Raw genomic sequence first — 15990 nt, 5'->3', positions numbered from 1 at the left:
CGGAAGAGCGCCCTCCGATCGGGGCGCTCTCCCTCCCGCTGCCGGGTCCGCCGGGTCCCCCGGAACCCCCTGCCGCCGTCCCCCACATCGCGGGACACCAGGGCTCCCTCGGGGAGCCCTGGACGCGCGTGCAGGGGGCGCAGGCACCCGATGACGCGTGACCGCGCATCGGTGATGCGCGGCACGCTGAGGGAGTGCGGTTAGCACGCCGGGGCATCCCCCGGCTTGCGGTGCTAGCCGTGCTCGAATTAAACGTGTCGGTAGTGTAATACATTGAGAGTTACTTCTCGTTCCAAGTATGTCCTGGGCACAGAGTTATAAAAAATACATGGTTACATTAAAAGAACAGGGTTATACAGTCAAATCACGGACAGATAGAGTTGGGAAACTGGGTACAGGGGATAAAGGAATTTGTGAGTTTCAGATTAAAATAGAGCAGCTTTAACATCACCAGACATCAGCAAACGGCTCACACCCTTTGCTGCCCTTCGGCTGCGCGCCTTTGGGGCAACGCAGATGCAAACTGGGGTGGGTGGCTGAGATGCAATGCAGCTGTGAACAAAAGCTCTTTGTGTCCTCATGGCTCATTAACATTCCAGGGGTGGAGTTGACGTTCCACAGAGAACAAGCAAATGTTAACCCTTGGCACAGACACTGCTGCTGACATGTGCTACTGACACACACTGCTGCTGGAATGTGCTCCTGGTAGTTGCTATTATACATTGTGTTGCAGGGTCCTCTGACCTGAAACTTTTTCAAATGAATGGAAAATAAACACTTTTAAAAACAAAGCGCAGACACACACACACACACACTTCACAGTTAGTATTAATTTAGAAGTGCAAATAGCTGAAGCAGGATGTGCCGAGCACGCGCGTTCTAAGTTAAACTTCTTTGCGTTTTGTCACTGAAATTGTGTTTTGATTTTTATTTAAAAAAATTACCATCACAAATACAGTTTCTGTGACAAAACAGTGACAAAACACAAAGAAGTTTCACTTAAAATGCACGTGCTCTGCACACACACACTTTTTTGTTTGGACTGAAATGGTAGTAGCTGTAGCAAACGTGTAAACAATGTTTACTTCAATGAGATGATAGACCAGTGATTTTCAACCGGACATCCCTCAAGGATTCTGCAGCCGGCAGCGGGGAGAGTTGGGACAAGTGTCCAGGCCAGATGGCCCAGTGGCTCCCCATTAGCGGCACAGCAGCAGTGTTCTGGCATTCACTGCAATCCCTCCCTCCTCCAGTTGGTGCCGGAAGTCAAACAGATCGACGGAAGCTGTGGACCGTCACCGCAAGCCTCCTCGCCCCAGGATAAGATTGTTAGGGGGGGGAGAGAGAGGGTGTGCTGAGTGAGCAAGAAAGAGCAGAAGAGAGAAGGGGGTAGATAAGAGAGAGAGGAGGGGGAAAAGGGAGGGGAAATGAGAGAAAAGGGGGAAGAGTGTAGAGGGGGAAGGGCAAGAAAGAGGATGAAGAGAGGGAGAGGAGATGGAGAGGAGGGGGAAGGGATAGGGGTAAGGAAGAGAGGGGGAAAGGCAAGGAAGAAAGGAGGGAAGGGGCAAGGAAGAGGGAAAGGGGCAAAGAAGAGATGGGGATAGCGGAAGGTGCAAGGAAGATAGGATGGAAGGAGAAGAGAGGGAAAAGGGGAAGACAGTTAGGGGAAAGAGAGGAGTGTGAGAGGGAAAGAGAAAGGGTGAGTGTAAGAGAGAAAAGAGGGAGCTGTGTAAGAGAGGTGTACTGTAAGAGAGATGGGGGAGACAGGGTGGTGGTGGGGAAAATAGAGGGACGAGGGGTGAGATGGATGGACGGTGGGGGAGGAAGGATAGAAGGTTGGGTTTCTCCAGCATTTCGCAATATAAATTCTAGGGTTCCTGAATGATTGGCCGCTTTGTTCCTGGAGAGATCTCGGTAGGATATGGTCTCCTGGGTAAAGTGACTGTGGCCTTGAACTTTGTCCATTTGTAGACTGTTTGACAGAGAATTGGTGGAGCCCCAAATCCTTAGAAATGGTTTTGTAACCCTTTTAGACTGATGATCATCAATAACACGCCACTATAAGTGTTTTTCCAACCTCATCTACTATGTATATGAAATATAGGATTAGGGGATAACGTTGCTCAACCAAACAGTACAGTAGAATGACTAGAGGGTGCTGCCCATGATGGGGTTACTATGTAACCAAATAACCAAATGTTAGTGCAAGCACAAAAGGAGAAAAATCCTTGTAATAGCGCACACCTCAATAATGATAAATGAAAAATATATTAAAAAAATAACCTTTATTGCATCATTATTTTTTAAAAACACGCCACGAGTCTGCCGCGAGGCAGAGGTTCTTCTGAATTTGTCCACGATTAGGGTTGGGGGGTTTGGTTGAGGTATATTATTAATTGATATGATATATGCACAACGCTCATCACCCACTAGCAAAATCCCCCAGAAAACTATTGAAATCGCAGTGACATACAGGGCTCCTTCTGAGGCCAATACCTCATAAAAAGCTGTGCCTCCTATCCTCTTAATTTCCTGTACGCTCTCCCTAGTATTTACTCACTAACAGAAGCATGAAAGCATACAGATATATTTATATTATTTGGGTATAGACATTAAGGGAGATATATACATACTATTATCTCCACCCTAGTACTTACCTATATCTACCACATTATACTATAGGGGTGGTACAGGTATAAAAATCACCTGGTCCCAAACTCTGTTAGGTTCTGCTATCAGAGATGTCATACCCTTAAACAAACTCTTTCATTAGCAGGAGTGGCTTTTTAATCCATTTATGTTTCACTTGTGTGTCGGTTGTTTGTTTCTAGTTTTTTTTTGTGTGGCAGTATTGCTATTCACCCTCTAGCTATTGGACTTCTAATAAGGAATTAATAATTGGCGCATCTATTCCTTAAAAAAAAAAAAAAAATTATGTAAGGAAAGTTATTTTTTATATACTTTTTCATTTATCATTATTGATGTGTGCTCCATTACGAGGATGTTTCTCCTTTTGTGCTTGCACTAACATTTAGTTTAATCTACTATGTAACTTGAATGGGCCATAAGACATCGTCTGGCACGAGGTGTCGTATTAAGTAGCACGGCTTAGTAGATATGGGTCTAAACCCCCTATTCACAATACTACAAAGCCACCATACTAATGCTGGAGAAGATATTAGTCTCATTCATTTCTACGGAGCTGAGCCAAAGAACATTGCTTTAAAGCAAATTGATGAGGGGCCGTGTGTCAATGATTAAAAGGTACAGTATCGTACACCTTATTTTGACCAGTCTTTTCTTCAGCATACTGTATGTGTTTGGGAGTGATTGTAATAAACAAAAGGCAGTGTTACTTGATGCAAACATTATACATTTAAATATATTTAAGGTATGATGCATTATAGCCACCGTGACTTCTGCAACCATGTTCTAGTTGGCATTCCCCTTGTCTGCCTATCCCCACTCCAATCCATCCAAAATGCTACCACACTCCAAAAATGATTTATGTGTGTGTATGTATTTATATCCCCCCTCAGCACTCAACTACAAAAAGGCAACAAGTTGTTGGATGAAGGGCATTTGGTGCCTGAAACATCACCTGCTTTTTCATGTATTAGTATTTTTGTATTACATTGCCCCCCCCTTTTTTTTTTTTTAACTTTGAGTGTTGAGGGGACCTTCCTTGTTTCATTTATTCTCTTTAACCGTTTTGGTGATCAGCTTTGCCACGTGCACGTGATTGCTACTTGATATGAGTTACTCGTGCATTTTTTTTAAATTGAATATGGGTATGTATGTATGTCTCATTCAACAATAAAGAAAATGAAGTGCACATTTCCTTACACCCCCGTATCTCACTAAATGACAAAATACTTGTTTGTTTGTTGTAGCACCTCAGTTTATTTCCTATCATTAATGTTATTTACTGTATGTACTTTATAATATACATTAAGAATTTGTTGCAGGTCAGATTTTTTCTTTTTACATTTCATATCTTAATTAGGTCTTGCATGGTGCTGTTATTCCCCTCCAAACCCTGAGGTGTGGGTTTTGCTAGAAGGGGTAAGTGATGCTGTTTTACTAGAGTCCCAATGGACTTTTATACCTCCCCCAACACAGCAGTACACAATATGTGAAGCGAGAACTGTGCACACAATAAAAACATCCTGAGATACCAGAAAATATACCAATTTAAATAATTGTAATATAATTTGCATATCCCAATCCGCATATTTCTCAGGTATCTCAAGTGCATTGCGTTTTGTGTACAGATACATGTCCACGTTTGGGGAGGTATACAAGTCATTTTAGACTAGTAAAATAGGACTGCCTTGTTACTCAAACCCAACACAAGGTAGTGCTAATTTAACCTGACATTAAGCATATCTTAAGTTCAACTCAGGGAAAATAACGCAATTACTATTTTAGATAACCAAACGTTATTTGCCCTGTCACAGAGTTTGGTGTATCTGGCTCCAAGTGTTTTAACAAAACATAATACAAAATTGATCAACTGTATCCGTATTCTTCGTGAGCTATCTCTCTACCTACCCTGTCATGTAAGTTCTTGCAAGCCACAGACAGTGAGAGGCTGTCATATGGGGGTTTTCCCCTCCTCATGCCAACTTCCTGAGTGACATGAGTGGTGGTGCACGTGCTGGACCCTCCCTCTTAGAGCTACAGGAAGGAAGTGCCTAAATTATAGTATGAAGTTCAGCCCCTTAGGGGTGGGTCCTTCCGTCTTGTGATTGGGGTTCCAAATGATCCCTTCATGGGGTAGGAGCTCTGAGCTCTCCTCCCGGCTGGGAGAGACCTGTGCTCAGTCCCTCATGGGCTGAGGCACTAATTCAATCCAGAGAGGCCTCACAATTACCAGCAGGCTAGTACCATCCAGAAGCCAGGGATCTACCTTATCAACGAAAGCATTCACTGTAACAACATCGCAGTGGCTGCTATAATAAAGATCATGCTCATTTATACTTCGGGCTCCGCGGCAGTCTGTGTGGAGGGAGTATTGTGATTAAGGACTGTCAAAGCGCGGACCGCCTTCAGCCTTGCTGAAGCCCCCTATGCCTGGAGGCGCTGTCACCAAGAAGTAGTACCGGAGGAATTCCTGAAAGTCTGCCTGTCTTCCCCACACCATTGCGGGTACCTCAGCTCTCCTGTGCCAAACAGGTAACTAGCACTACACCTAGCAATAGCCATGACTAAATCTCCAAGAGGAGGTGGGGGAGAAAGCATGTGCTACAATTGTATATATTACAGGCATACTCCCGGTTTAAGGACACTCACTTTAAGTACACTCGCGAGTAAGGACATGTCGCCCAATAGGCAAACGGCAGCTCGCGCATACGCCTGTCAGCACGTCCTGAACAGCAATACCGGCTCCCTACCTGTACTGAAGCTGTGCGCAAGCGGGGAGACTATAGAGCCTGTTACAAATGCGTTATTTACATCAGTTATGCATGTATATGACGATTACAGTACAATACATGCATCGATAAGTGGGAAAAAGGGACTGCTTCACTTTAAGTACATTTTCGCTTTACATACATGCTCCGGTCCCATTGCGTACGTTAATGCAGGGTATGCCTGTATATAGTAACCCCTTACCTCCGCTACAGCAGGCAGCATTATGGTGGAGTGACCTGGTGACGGGCTCGTCAGAGGCTCCTGGTAAAGGGCGCCGTAATGTTTAAAGTGTGCGCAGTGTGATCGCGCAAGCGCGGGATAGTTCCAGTTGCGGCGGCCATTAGAAGACGCATGCATGCGCAGAATAAGGCAGCCATTACAGCAGAGGGCTCCGCGGGAACTACAGCCCCCATAATGCTTAGGGGCAGAGGCACATGGCACGAATCGACCAATAGGGCTACAGCATTCTCAGAAGCAGGCGATTGACACATTTGGCGTGTTGCAGACCACGCCAGTCGGAGGTGGCACACGGAAGGGTTGTGTGTGCAGGTGTCAGTGGCACCTGCACTAGGCCAGATACTGCCTATTAGGCCCCAATTCCCCTCAGATTGTGGTTTCTGCAGGGACAGGCCCATAATAGGGACACTGCCCCTGTAGTATTAGAGTGAGGGACGCAGACAGGACGCGGCTGCATCCTGTCCTCAGGTGGTCTGGGACACACACACACGGGACCCACCCAACGTAGGTGGAGGCTTCGCGGTTATCTACTCCGGATTCGTGGATCCCATCTGTGACGTGACATCAGGGCGCCCAGGTGTGGAATCACCCGGCAGGTACCTCATCCAATCACATGCCCCAACCAACACTTTAGTGGGCAGCGCTGTACCACACTTTGGGGACATCAGGGTGGTTGGGTGCCTCAGTATTTTGGGGACTGTGACTCCAGGGAGAGGAACAAAGTATTGGAGGTACGGCCGTGCATGGCCAAGGTGGTGGAGTTGGTACTGTATACAGTATATGTTATGTATATAGTAAACGGTTATATTATAACCAGTGTGTATTCCACACAGTAGAATCCCGTACAGGTGCACTCCAGGTTGCCAGCGGCGGAGGCTCAGATCTCCTGTACACCACAGGTATTGCACAGACACACAGACACACATCTCCCAGGGGGTGAGGGAAAGTGCGCTACAATAATATTTAAGTAAAAATGTGTTAAGTACATATTTTCCCCTAAGTATTAAGACACTTGCAATATTATACCAGTGTTTCTCTTAGTTTCCCCACCAGAAAGAACACAAGTTATATGATCCAACTGAAAGTGACCAATCAGTTTATCTAGGAACATTATTCAACTTGTTGGAAGCCACCCAAACAAATACCCAAATAGTTCATGTACAATTGCATGTAACTGCACAGTGCTACCGTGAGTGTTCAGAAATCATGGTATTCTAAAATGCCTTTTTTTCTTTCTACCATCAACTACACACAAAATCACAGCACGGTTTATTTTCCATGGGGAACCCTGCAGTTAGACTGAAGGAAATGGCTGATATACATTGTATTATACTAACGGGAGTAAGATACTCCATTCTGTATCCAGGCAACGGCAGTAGAGCCAGACAGTCCCGCCCTCTACTGCGTCACACAGCTGTCCCCTCCACCCGCATTGCATTGTGGGACACAAACAAACTGATGCGTTCTACTCCCCTTCGCCCCCCACTACTGAAAGAAGTGGAAGATTCCGAGCGCCTGGGCCTGTGCGCACGGCCGCCCAGGTACATGCAGGCAGAGGCCGCCGGAGACGGCGCGCACCAACTGCCCGGCAGCAGACGGGGGCGGGGGGAAGAGACAGAACAAAAAAATTAGTTCGCAACACTGAGACGCTAGAGCGCACCCCGCGGCCTGGCGTTGGAGGGGTAACTAGAAAGCGGGGTTCGGGGACTGCCGCCCGAGGCTCGCATTGTTCCCCGCCGCCCGCCCGCCGCGCACGGAAGTGTGGGGGCCGCTTGTCACTCGCACACAGGCCGCTGGCCGTGCTGTAGGCCGCACGGGACCACATCTGGCAGGTGAGAAGTTGCCCGTGTGTGGAGGAGCTGAACTGGGCCATATTTCCCGCCTGGTCTCTGGAGAGGCTCTTTGTAGGGGTGGGAGGGGTTAAATGCGTGCCCCCTCCCCTTCATGTGTTCCGCCGTCCAGGTGCAAAGAGTCTTTATTAGGGGGGTGGGCTCAAGCTCAGTATTATCATCACGTTAACTTATAGGGCAACATCAAAGCATTGCAATAGGGCAGAGCCACACAGGGTGCCACTGTGTCAGTGTCACAGGGGCTTGTGGTAGGGGGGAGTGTGTCTAGACTAGTGGGTTTCAAGGTTGAAGGTTACGATGGTTTCCCTGGGGTACCGTTTGGTAATAGTGGTTATTGTATTCTTCAAGATCTTGCAATTGTTAGGAATTAATCACTGAAAAGTTTGTGACATGCTACACTATAGTTTTATTAATTATGTATAATATGCAGAGCTGTTAGTTTACTTAGATAATGTATGCCCTACTACAGCAATCATATTTTATATAGACAGGACAAGTATCTGTGCTCAATACATTTTAAGGGGTTCCACGGTTCCTAAAAGGGCTGACAGACGCTGGTCTTAGCAATGTAGTCCCAAGGCCTATATTTGGCTCTTGAGGGGTCAGCCATAACTTCCTTAGATTATGTACAATGTGTTATAATTATGCATTGCAGTTCTGTTTTGAATATCTCATGTTCCTTTTAATAGTGTTCTTTCAATCAAATACAGTATTTCAGCTTGTGACCGAGGATGAGGCATACACATACCTCAAAGGGAATCACTCTTTACACAACAAAGTAATTGTGCTGTCCAGTGCATCAAATTAAAGAAACTTGTAGATCAAGTGTCTTATGTTTAACATAGATATTTATTTAGTCAATGAATTTGACAAATAGAAATGAATAGGGCATGACTGTCCAAAACACACAATTAAAATGTTACATAATTCCTCCAGCAGCCAATCCATGTAGCATACATGGGCGGGAAAAGTTCAATATACCTTGTTCAAAATACCTCTAAGCCTCAGACATAAAAATGGAATTTGACTGTCTTGATACATAGAGGGTTATTCATTAAAATGCGATGGTGTAGATCGGGGCGTTATCACACGGAAACTCCCATTGCTATCCAGTGGAAATTTCCATGCGATAGTGGCCCGACCAGCATTATCGCAGTTTAACGAAGAACCCTCCGTGTCGATGCACCAAATTTCTGAAAATCGCAACTTGGTGCACAGTAGTATTTGTTTTCCCCGTTTACATCTGTCAAAAGTAGAAATTGTATTAATAAGGTTGCTTAGTTAATGAAGTTAATGAACTAGAGAGGATTTGTCACCTTATACTTTCCTAAAAATGTTTTTGAGGCAGGAAGTAGCTAGAAAAAATGATTGCCTTATATGCAAAATGTGATATCCTACATTGTGCAATTTCTCCTGCAGACTGTCCTCAATTTGCTAACTGATGTGGATCCAGCAAAATAGATAAATGTGACTTAATACATTGAAAGTGAAATGCATATTCAAAATGCCTCTCTCTTTCCTGGTAAAATATTTTGAAATAAAACTAATCTGAGGGGGCACAGTTCAGTTTATCATTTGAGCAACTTGAAGATTTTATATTTTCACGCTCAAAACACAAATTCTGTAAATATAAGTTAACTCAAAAATATTACATTTTAACAAGCAATTGTGAGTGGGATTTGTAACTGAAACAGTAGCCGCTGTTACTAACCTTGTTAATTTGGGAGTTGAGAAATAACACGCGTTTTAAAGAAATATTGCATGTGTTACATTGGTTTTAGTGGAGTTGCTTTAAGTATTGCATTAGTGTTAACAGATGTGTTGGTCTTAAATTACTTTTAGGAGTCACTTGAAACTTGCATCTTAAAGTCAGTATATCGAGGTATTTTGCTGTAATCTTTTCCCATGTTTGCATCAGTGATGAGCTGTGGTAATGATAACAGAGCAATACATATCAGGAAGGAGTTGGTTACTGTTAACATTCTGCATTTAAAGTTGATTGACTGACTTTTAGTTTTTTAATTACTATATGCTCCGTACAGGATATATAAGTAGTTTAAATATAAAGTGACAGTGAGATAAAAACATTTTTTAGCTGTCCCCAGAGCCTTGCAACGGTTTCCATGGTAATTTCTGACGCTAAAGATTAGGATAACCATGATTTTTAACAGATAGTCCTTATAACAAAGTCTTTGGTTGACCGGGATGTACCCGCAAAAGTCCTGGAACTCAACTCGGCATGCATTTCTAGACGCCACCGGGAGATAGTACCAAACGTCCTGGTACTCTTTTCGGCGTGTATTTCCAGCCGTGACCGCTATGTTCTATTCTGAGAACTTGGCCCCAAAAGTGGGACTTACAAAATTTCTCGCCTTGAAATTTCTGAAGCCGTCTATTTCTCTCAGGGCATTTTTTGGTTAATTCAAATCTGCCGCTGCTGTCTTGGCACTTAGAATCTCTCGACCTGATTGGCTGCTAGGTTTCTTAAAGGATTTTCAGTCCCATTCACAAAACGCTACTGCCAATCAGTGCGTGGGAATTTTCCTACCAGGCTATCACAGATTTGCTGGTACTCTGAAGCCGAGCGGGCACTGATTTCAATTCTGCTACGGGGCATGTGCCAACCTGGCACCTCTGCCACTTAGCATATTGAACCCTCCATTGTGCCAGGCTCCAGAGTCTGGGGCTGGGCAAATGGTTGCTGGATAGCCCTTATTCATGTCAGGACGTGGGCACTTGAGTGTAACTCCGGTACTCCGCCCGCCTTAACACCTTGGCATCTCTGAGTCTTTTAAGTCCGGGACCCGACCAGACACAGTGGCATCAAGCTTGGTGGCCATTTGGTGTCTCGGAACCAGGGGCTTGGAAATTCCCCAGTTCATATACCGGGCATATACATATACACTGCTATACACCATGTTAATAAAAATCATTAAACATTCTTCTAAGTCCCTCATCCCCTAGGATCTACTTAAAAGACGTGCACGTTCATTTTCAGAGCTTCTAGACCTTCCTATAAGAATTTTAACACAAGTTGCTTCAAATAATGCTTAGGTTCATTTTCAGGGTTGCTTCAATTTTACAGAAAAATAATTTTACTTTCGCAACCTTATACATAGTTGGAGATACCCCGAACCCCTATACTGGGTTTGGGACATACCATGTGGGACTCCCCCTAAACCAGGGACCCCTGACTATACCCGGGATACACAAATCCATATGCCCCTTTTTACCTCTCTGGTCTGTGCTGAAGCAGGGACTCCTGGCGGTGGGCTGCAAGAACTTTTCAGGGTAGGAGTTTGACCAGAGCATTGAGCTTCAATGTAGCCGAGAATCTGATTCCTGGGTACATCTTTGGGGTATCCGGTAACTCGGGACCCCCGCTACATAGCCACAATCTGTAAAGACTTTCTCCATCAAACCCACCAAGAAACTCATAGCCTCGCAATCTCTGCTTGCTGGTACTCCTGGAAAGGCAAAAACACAAAAATGATTTATTGTCGCATATTTTTCATACAAGGCATAGTAGTACATACACGACAGCCAGGTCCAAAAGCTGACACTCTAGGACCCCACCACGTGACTCTGGGGCAACCAAGAGGGCTTGACCTTTATTAGTGAGCCTGGTTACCCCCTCACCGTCACAGAGATAGCTGCCAGTAAAAGTGCAATCCCTTCTAGGACCAAATACAACTAATTCCAGTGACATGTTTAAGGTGTCTCATCAGGGTAATTGATACATATTTGACCAAAAAACTTTTATTGGGGAGGGGTTTGATTTCCTCTGGCTACTCGCTCCCTTATTGTGTGATATCATTGTGTGTTCAGCAAGTGCTTGTAAAGCTAGAGACCCCCAACCCACAACTTTTTATTGACTCTTTTTATAAGGAATGAGAGGGATAAGGGTATCAAAAACGCTTGATTGACAAACATTTCCCCATTCAGAGGCCTCTAAGAAAGTCAACTGGCCAACTATGTGGAATCGCACCTTTAAATAGGATGTATCAATCATCATGTATTTTGCTGTGACAGGTTTGCTGCATCATGAAAAGCTGGCAGAACTTAGTTTGTGCTTAGGTGATTTGGAGGGGTTGTAGCTGGAATATTGCTGTAGCAATTAGCACTGCATCATCAGAAACCCTCTGGTAAACAAGTTTCTTACATATCAGAATGGAATAGTTCCACGCATGTTGCAAGACTTCAATGGAAGAGTGAATGAACTTAGGCAAAAATACTAAACTTGTCAATGTTATTGCTTTCCTGAGAGGGATTCAATCAGATGCAAAGTTACATTTATTATTATTATTATTATTATTATTATTATTATTGAAGTGAAACTTCTTTAGTGGCACCTCTGATGGGATAAAACTGGATGATGTGCGGCGAAATGTGAAACGGAAGTGACGTCACGTAATGGACACCACTCCGCTCACACCGCCCCTGTCACATGTTGCTGTCGCCACTGCTCCTAATCGCCGCCGCGCCCCCCCCCGAGCGCCCCACCCCACACACCGTGACATATGCGGCGGCAATAGCCGCCGCTCCTAACGGCCACTGCCATGCCGCGCATGCGCAGTTGTGATGGCGCCGCTGACGGACGCCACACATGCACAGAAGCGGCTGGCAGCGGCGTCGTTCCCCCCACACGCGTTCGCGGGCCCCCTGCGCTCGCAGGAAGCGGTGACATACGGCGCAACACACGCGCGGCACGGGCTCGGCGCCGGCTCCTGGAAGAAAGGGTGACCCGGGCGGCGCGGGGGGGGGGGGGGAAGGGTGTGCGCAGAATTTGTGGCGGGGGTGGGGTGCGCAGGATTTGTGAAGGGGGGGGTGCGCAGGATATGTGAAGGGGGGGGCGCAGAAGGGGAGGGGGAGAAGTGGTGCGCAATTTTACACCCCGCCCCTGGCTGCAGCAGGACACACACACACACACACTGACTGCCCTGCCCCCCCCCACACACCCCCACACACCCCCACACACACACACACTGACACACACACACTGACTGACCCACCCACACCTCCCCACACACTGACTGACCCACCCACACCTCCCCACACACTGACTGACCCACCCACACCTCCCCACACACTGACTGACCCACCCACACCTCCCCACACACTGACTGACCCACCCACACCTCCCCACACACTGACTGACCCACCCACACCTCCCCACACACTGACTGACCCACCCACACCTCCCCACACACTGACTGACCCACCCACACCTCCCCAGCCACTGACTGACCCACCCACACCGACTGACCCACCCACACCTCCCCACACACCGACTGACCCACCCACACCTCCCCACACACCGACTGACCCACCCACACCTCCCCACACACCGACTGACCCACCCACACCTCCCCACACACCGACTGACCCACCCACACCTCCCCACACACCGACTGACCCACCCACACCTCCCCACACACCGACTGACCCACCCACACCTCCCCACACACCGACTGACCCACCCACACCTCCCCACACACCGACTGACCCACCCACACCTCCCCACACACCGACTGACCCACCCACACCTCCCCACACACCGACTGACCCACCCACACCTCCCCACACACCGACTGACCCACCCACACCTCCCCACACACCGACTGACCCACCCACACCTCCCCACACACCGACTGACCCACCCACACCTCCCCACACACCGACTGACCCACCCACACCTCCCCACACACCGACTGACCCACCCACACCTCCCCACACCGACTGACCCACCCACACCTCCCCACACCGACTGACCCACCCACACCTCCCCACACACCGACTGACCCACCCACACCTCCCCACACACCGACTGACCCACCCACACCTCCCCACACACCGACTGACCCACCCACACCTCCCCACACACCGACTGACCCACCCACACCTCCCCACACACCGACTGACCCACCCACACCTCCCCACACACCGACTGACCCACCCACACCTCCCCACACACCGACTGACCCACCCACACCTCCCCACACACTGACCCACCCACCCACCCACACACTGACTGACCCACCCACCCACACCTCCCCACACACTGACACACCCACACCTCCCCACACACTGACACACCCACACCTCCCCACACACCCACACCTCCCCACACACTGACACACCCACACCTCCCCACACACCCACACCTCCCCACACACTGACTGACCCACCCACCCACCCACACCTCCCCACACACTGACTGACCCACCCACCCACACCTCCCCACACACTGACTGACCCACCCACCCACCCACACCTCCCCACACACTGACTGACCCACCCACCCACACCTCCCCACACACTGACTCACCCACCCACCCACACCTCCCCACACACCCACACCTCCCCGCACACCCACACCTCCCCGCACACTGACTGACCCACCCACCCACCCACACCTCCCCGCACACTGACTGACTGACCCAAGGCACACTGACTGACTGACCCACCCACCCACACCTCCCCGCACACTGACTGACCCACCCACACCCCACCACACACTCTGACCCACCCACACCTCCCCCACACACTGACTTATACATACACACTGACTGACACAAATACACACTGACTGACACACATACACACACTGACTGACACATATACACACACACACTGGCTTACACATACACACTGACTGACACAGATACACATACACACTGACTGACACACATACACACACACACTGACTGACATACACACACACACATACACACACACTGACTGACACACATACACACACACTGACTGACACACATACACACAAGGAATTCACACTTAGTGCAAATAGCTAATACAGGGGATGTGTGCCGAGCACGCGCATTCTAAGTCAAATTTATTTGCGTTTTGTCACTGAAATTGTATTTTGATTTTTAATTAAAACATCACCAACACAAATACAATTTCTGTGACAAAAGTCAAAGAAGTTTCACTTACTATGCGCGTGCACAGCACACACAGCTTTTTTTATGTTTCGTCTGCCACTGAGGTGTTCATGCTTACCAGTAAAAGCCCTCTGAAGAATTTGGTTACTATGGAAACAATTGAAATGTAAAAATTATTCAAGTCAACTGCAATAACCTGATAAACTTGACACTAACATTAGTTCACTTTGGTCTTTTGTGGGACTGTCCCTTTAAGAGTATACGAGAAACCTAGGGTAGTGTTAACTAAAGTGCAATAGAGCATTAATGGCCATTAACGATTGATAATCATGGCGTTCACACAGTGAATCAACCAGATGCATACCATGATCTTTTTATCTGAAATTACCTTTTGCGTAAGTAAAGTAGAGTGAAGTGATGGTTTTTGTTCAATTAAAGACATCTGGGCCATCCTAGGCATTTGTGTGTCTGTATCCTTAAAGCAGCAATACTAATTTACTCACTTTTTTCTTCTTTATATATGTAAAGCATGTGACAATGTACATTCTTACCTAAGCAGGCAATCTGAACTGTGTGCCTAATAAAATGGCCGCCTTCTAACTTTGTGCTGAAGCTGATATGTAGTATTGTATTACTTAGGCCTTGTCCATAGTGCAAGATACGGAGTGAGCTACATAGCTCGCGCTACTAACAAACGTGTAATCCAAAGCGCATGGCCATACTAAGCATGTGAGATACAAGGCTACCAAAAGCAGAGGAGACAAACTCGTTTACTATTGTAGCGAGACAGCCTAGTCATGTGAACGGCTAATAGCCAAGGAAAATTTAGTAAGTTATTCTGCCTGGATACTGTTCATATTTTTTGTTGCAGTTGAGTTGTTCTTTCTTCAACTCAACTATTGAAAATTGAATTTCTGAGGTTTACAAAGTGAACCTTTATTTCATACCATGACAGAAATATCAATGATAATTTATGGAGAGAAATTTCTGATGTATTGTCCATTACTTGTATATAATTGTTAGTTTTTTTTTTTTTTTGTAGTGTACACTGCTTATTTCAATGCATCACACTTTAGAATTCTTTTTAACAAGGCATGTTTTCATGCATGACCACCACCTCGCTCGCTTTCCAAAACCTACAGTCCGCACATTGCTGGAGAGGAAAGCTTGCGCCAGACAAGTAGCACTGTCGCTCGCTTTCATTATGGACAAAGCCTAAGGCTATGCTTAGGCTGCGGTCCTAGTAACTGCTACAGCGCACCTCGGCGTGCGCTGTGCATATAAGCACCGCCCCTCAATGGGGCTGGGCCCAGTACGCAACTTCCCGCTGAAGGTGCAGCCGCGCCGTACTGCCAGGGTTTTTAAACTCAATGAAATTAGACGGCACACCCAATGAGGGCGAACCAGCCGCGTGAGGTCATGACCACGCTCCGCAAAACTCCCACCACGCTCCCACCCGTCGCAATCGCTCTCTCCCTGGAGGACTGCAGATCGCGGTCAGCGCTGTGCACGCAACACCCCCCCCCTGCCGGGCGCGCGTGCCACAGTGCTTACTGGGACCGCAGCCTTATAGTGCCGGTGACGGC

General features: G+C 47.2%; 1 protein-coding gene across 5 annotated transcripts in view; it reads left to right on the top strand.

Annotated features, from left to right (window-relative positions):
• The first annotated feature begins 7089 nt into the window (after nt 1-7089).
• Nucleotides 7090-15990, top strand: part of ZBTB44 (zinc finger and BTB domain containing 44) — an 81378-nt gene continuing 72477 nt past the window's right edge. For 4 of the 5 annotated variants that reach the window (XM_075603356.1, XM_075603357.1, XM_075603359.1 and 1 more), the window contains exon 1: nt 7090-7484. The gene's annotated coding sequence lies outside the window, so the exon portion shown is untranslated. The remainder of the gene's footprint in view (nt 7485-15990) is intronic. The other variant, XM_075603362.1, reaches the window with a different exon arrangement.

The sequence above is a fragment of the Ascaphus truei genome, chromosome 6 (assembly GCF_040206685.1).
Source record: "Ascaphus truei isolate aAscTru1 chromosome 6, aAscTru1.hap1, whole genome shotgun sequence".
Lineage (NCBI taxonomy): Eukaryota > Metazoa > Chordata > Amphibia > Anura > Ascaphidae > Ascaphus > Ascaphus truei.
The sequence above is the reverse complement of the archived record's forward strand: the minus strand, read 5'-3'. Positions and strand labels throughout refer to the sequence as shown.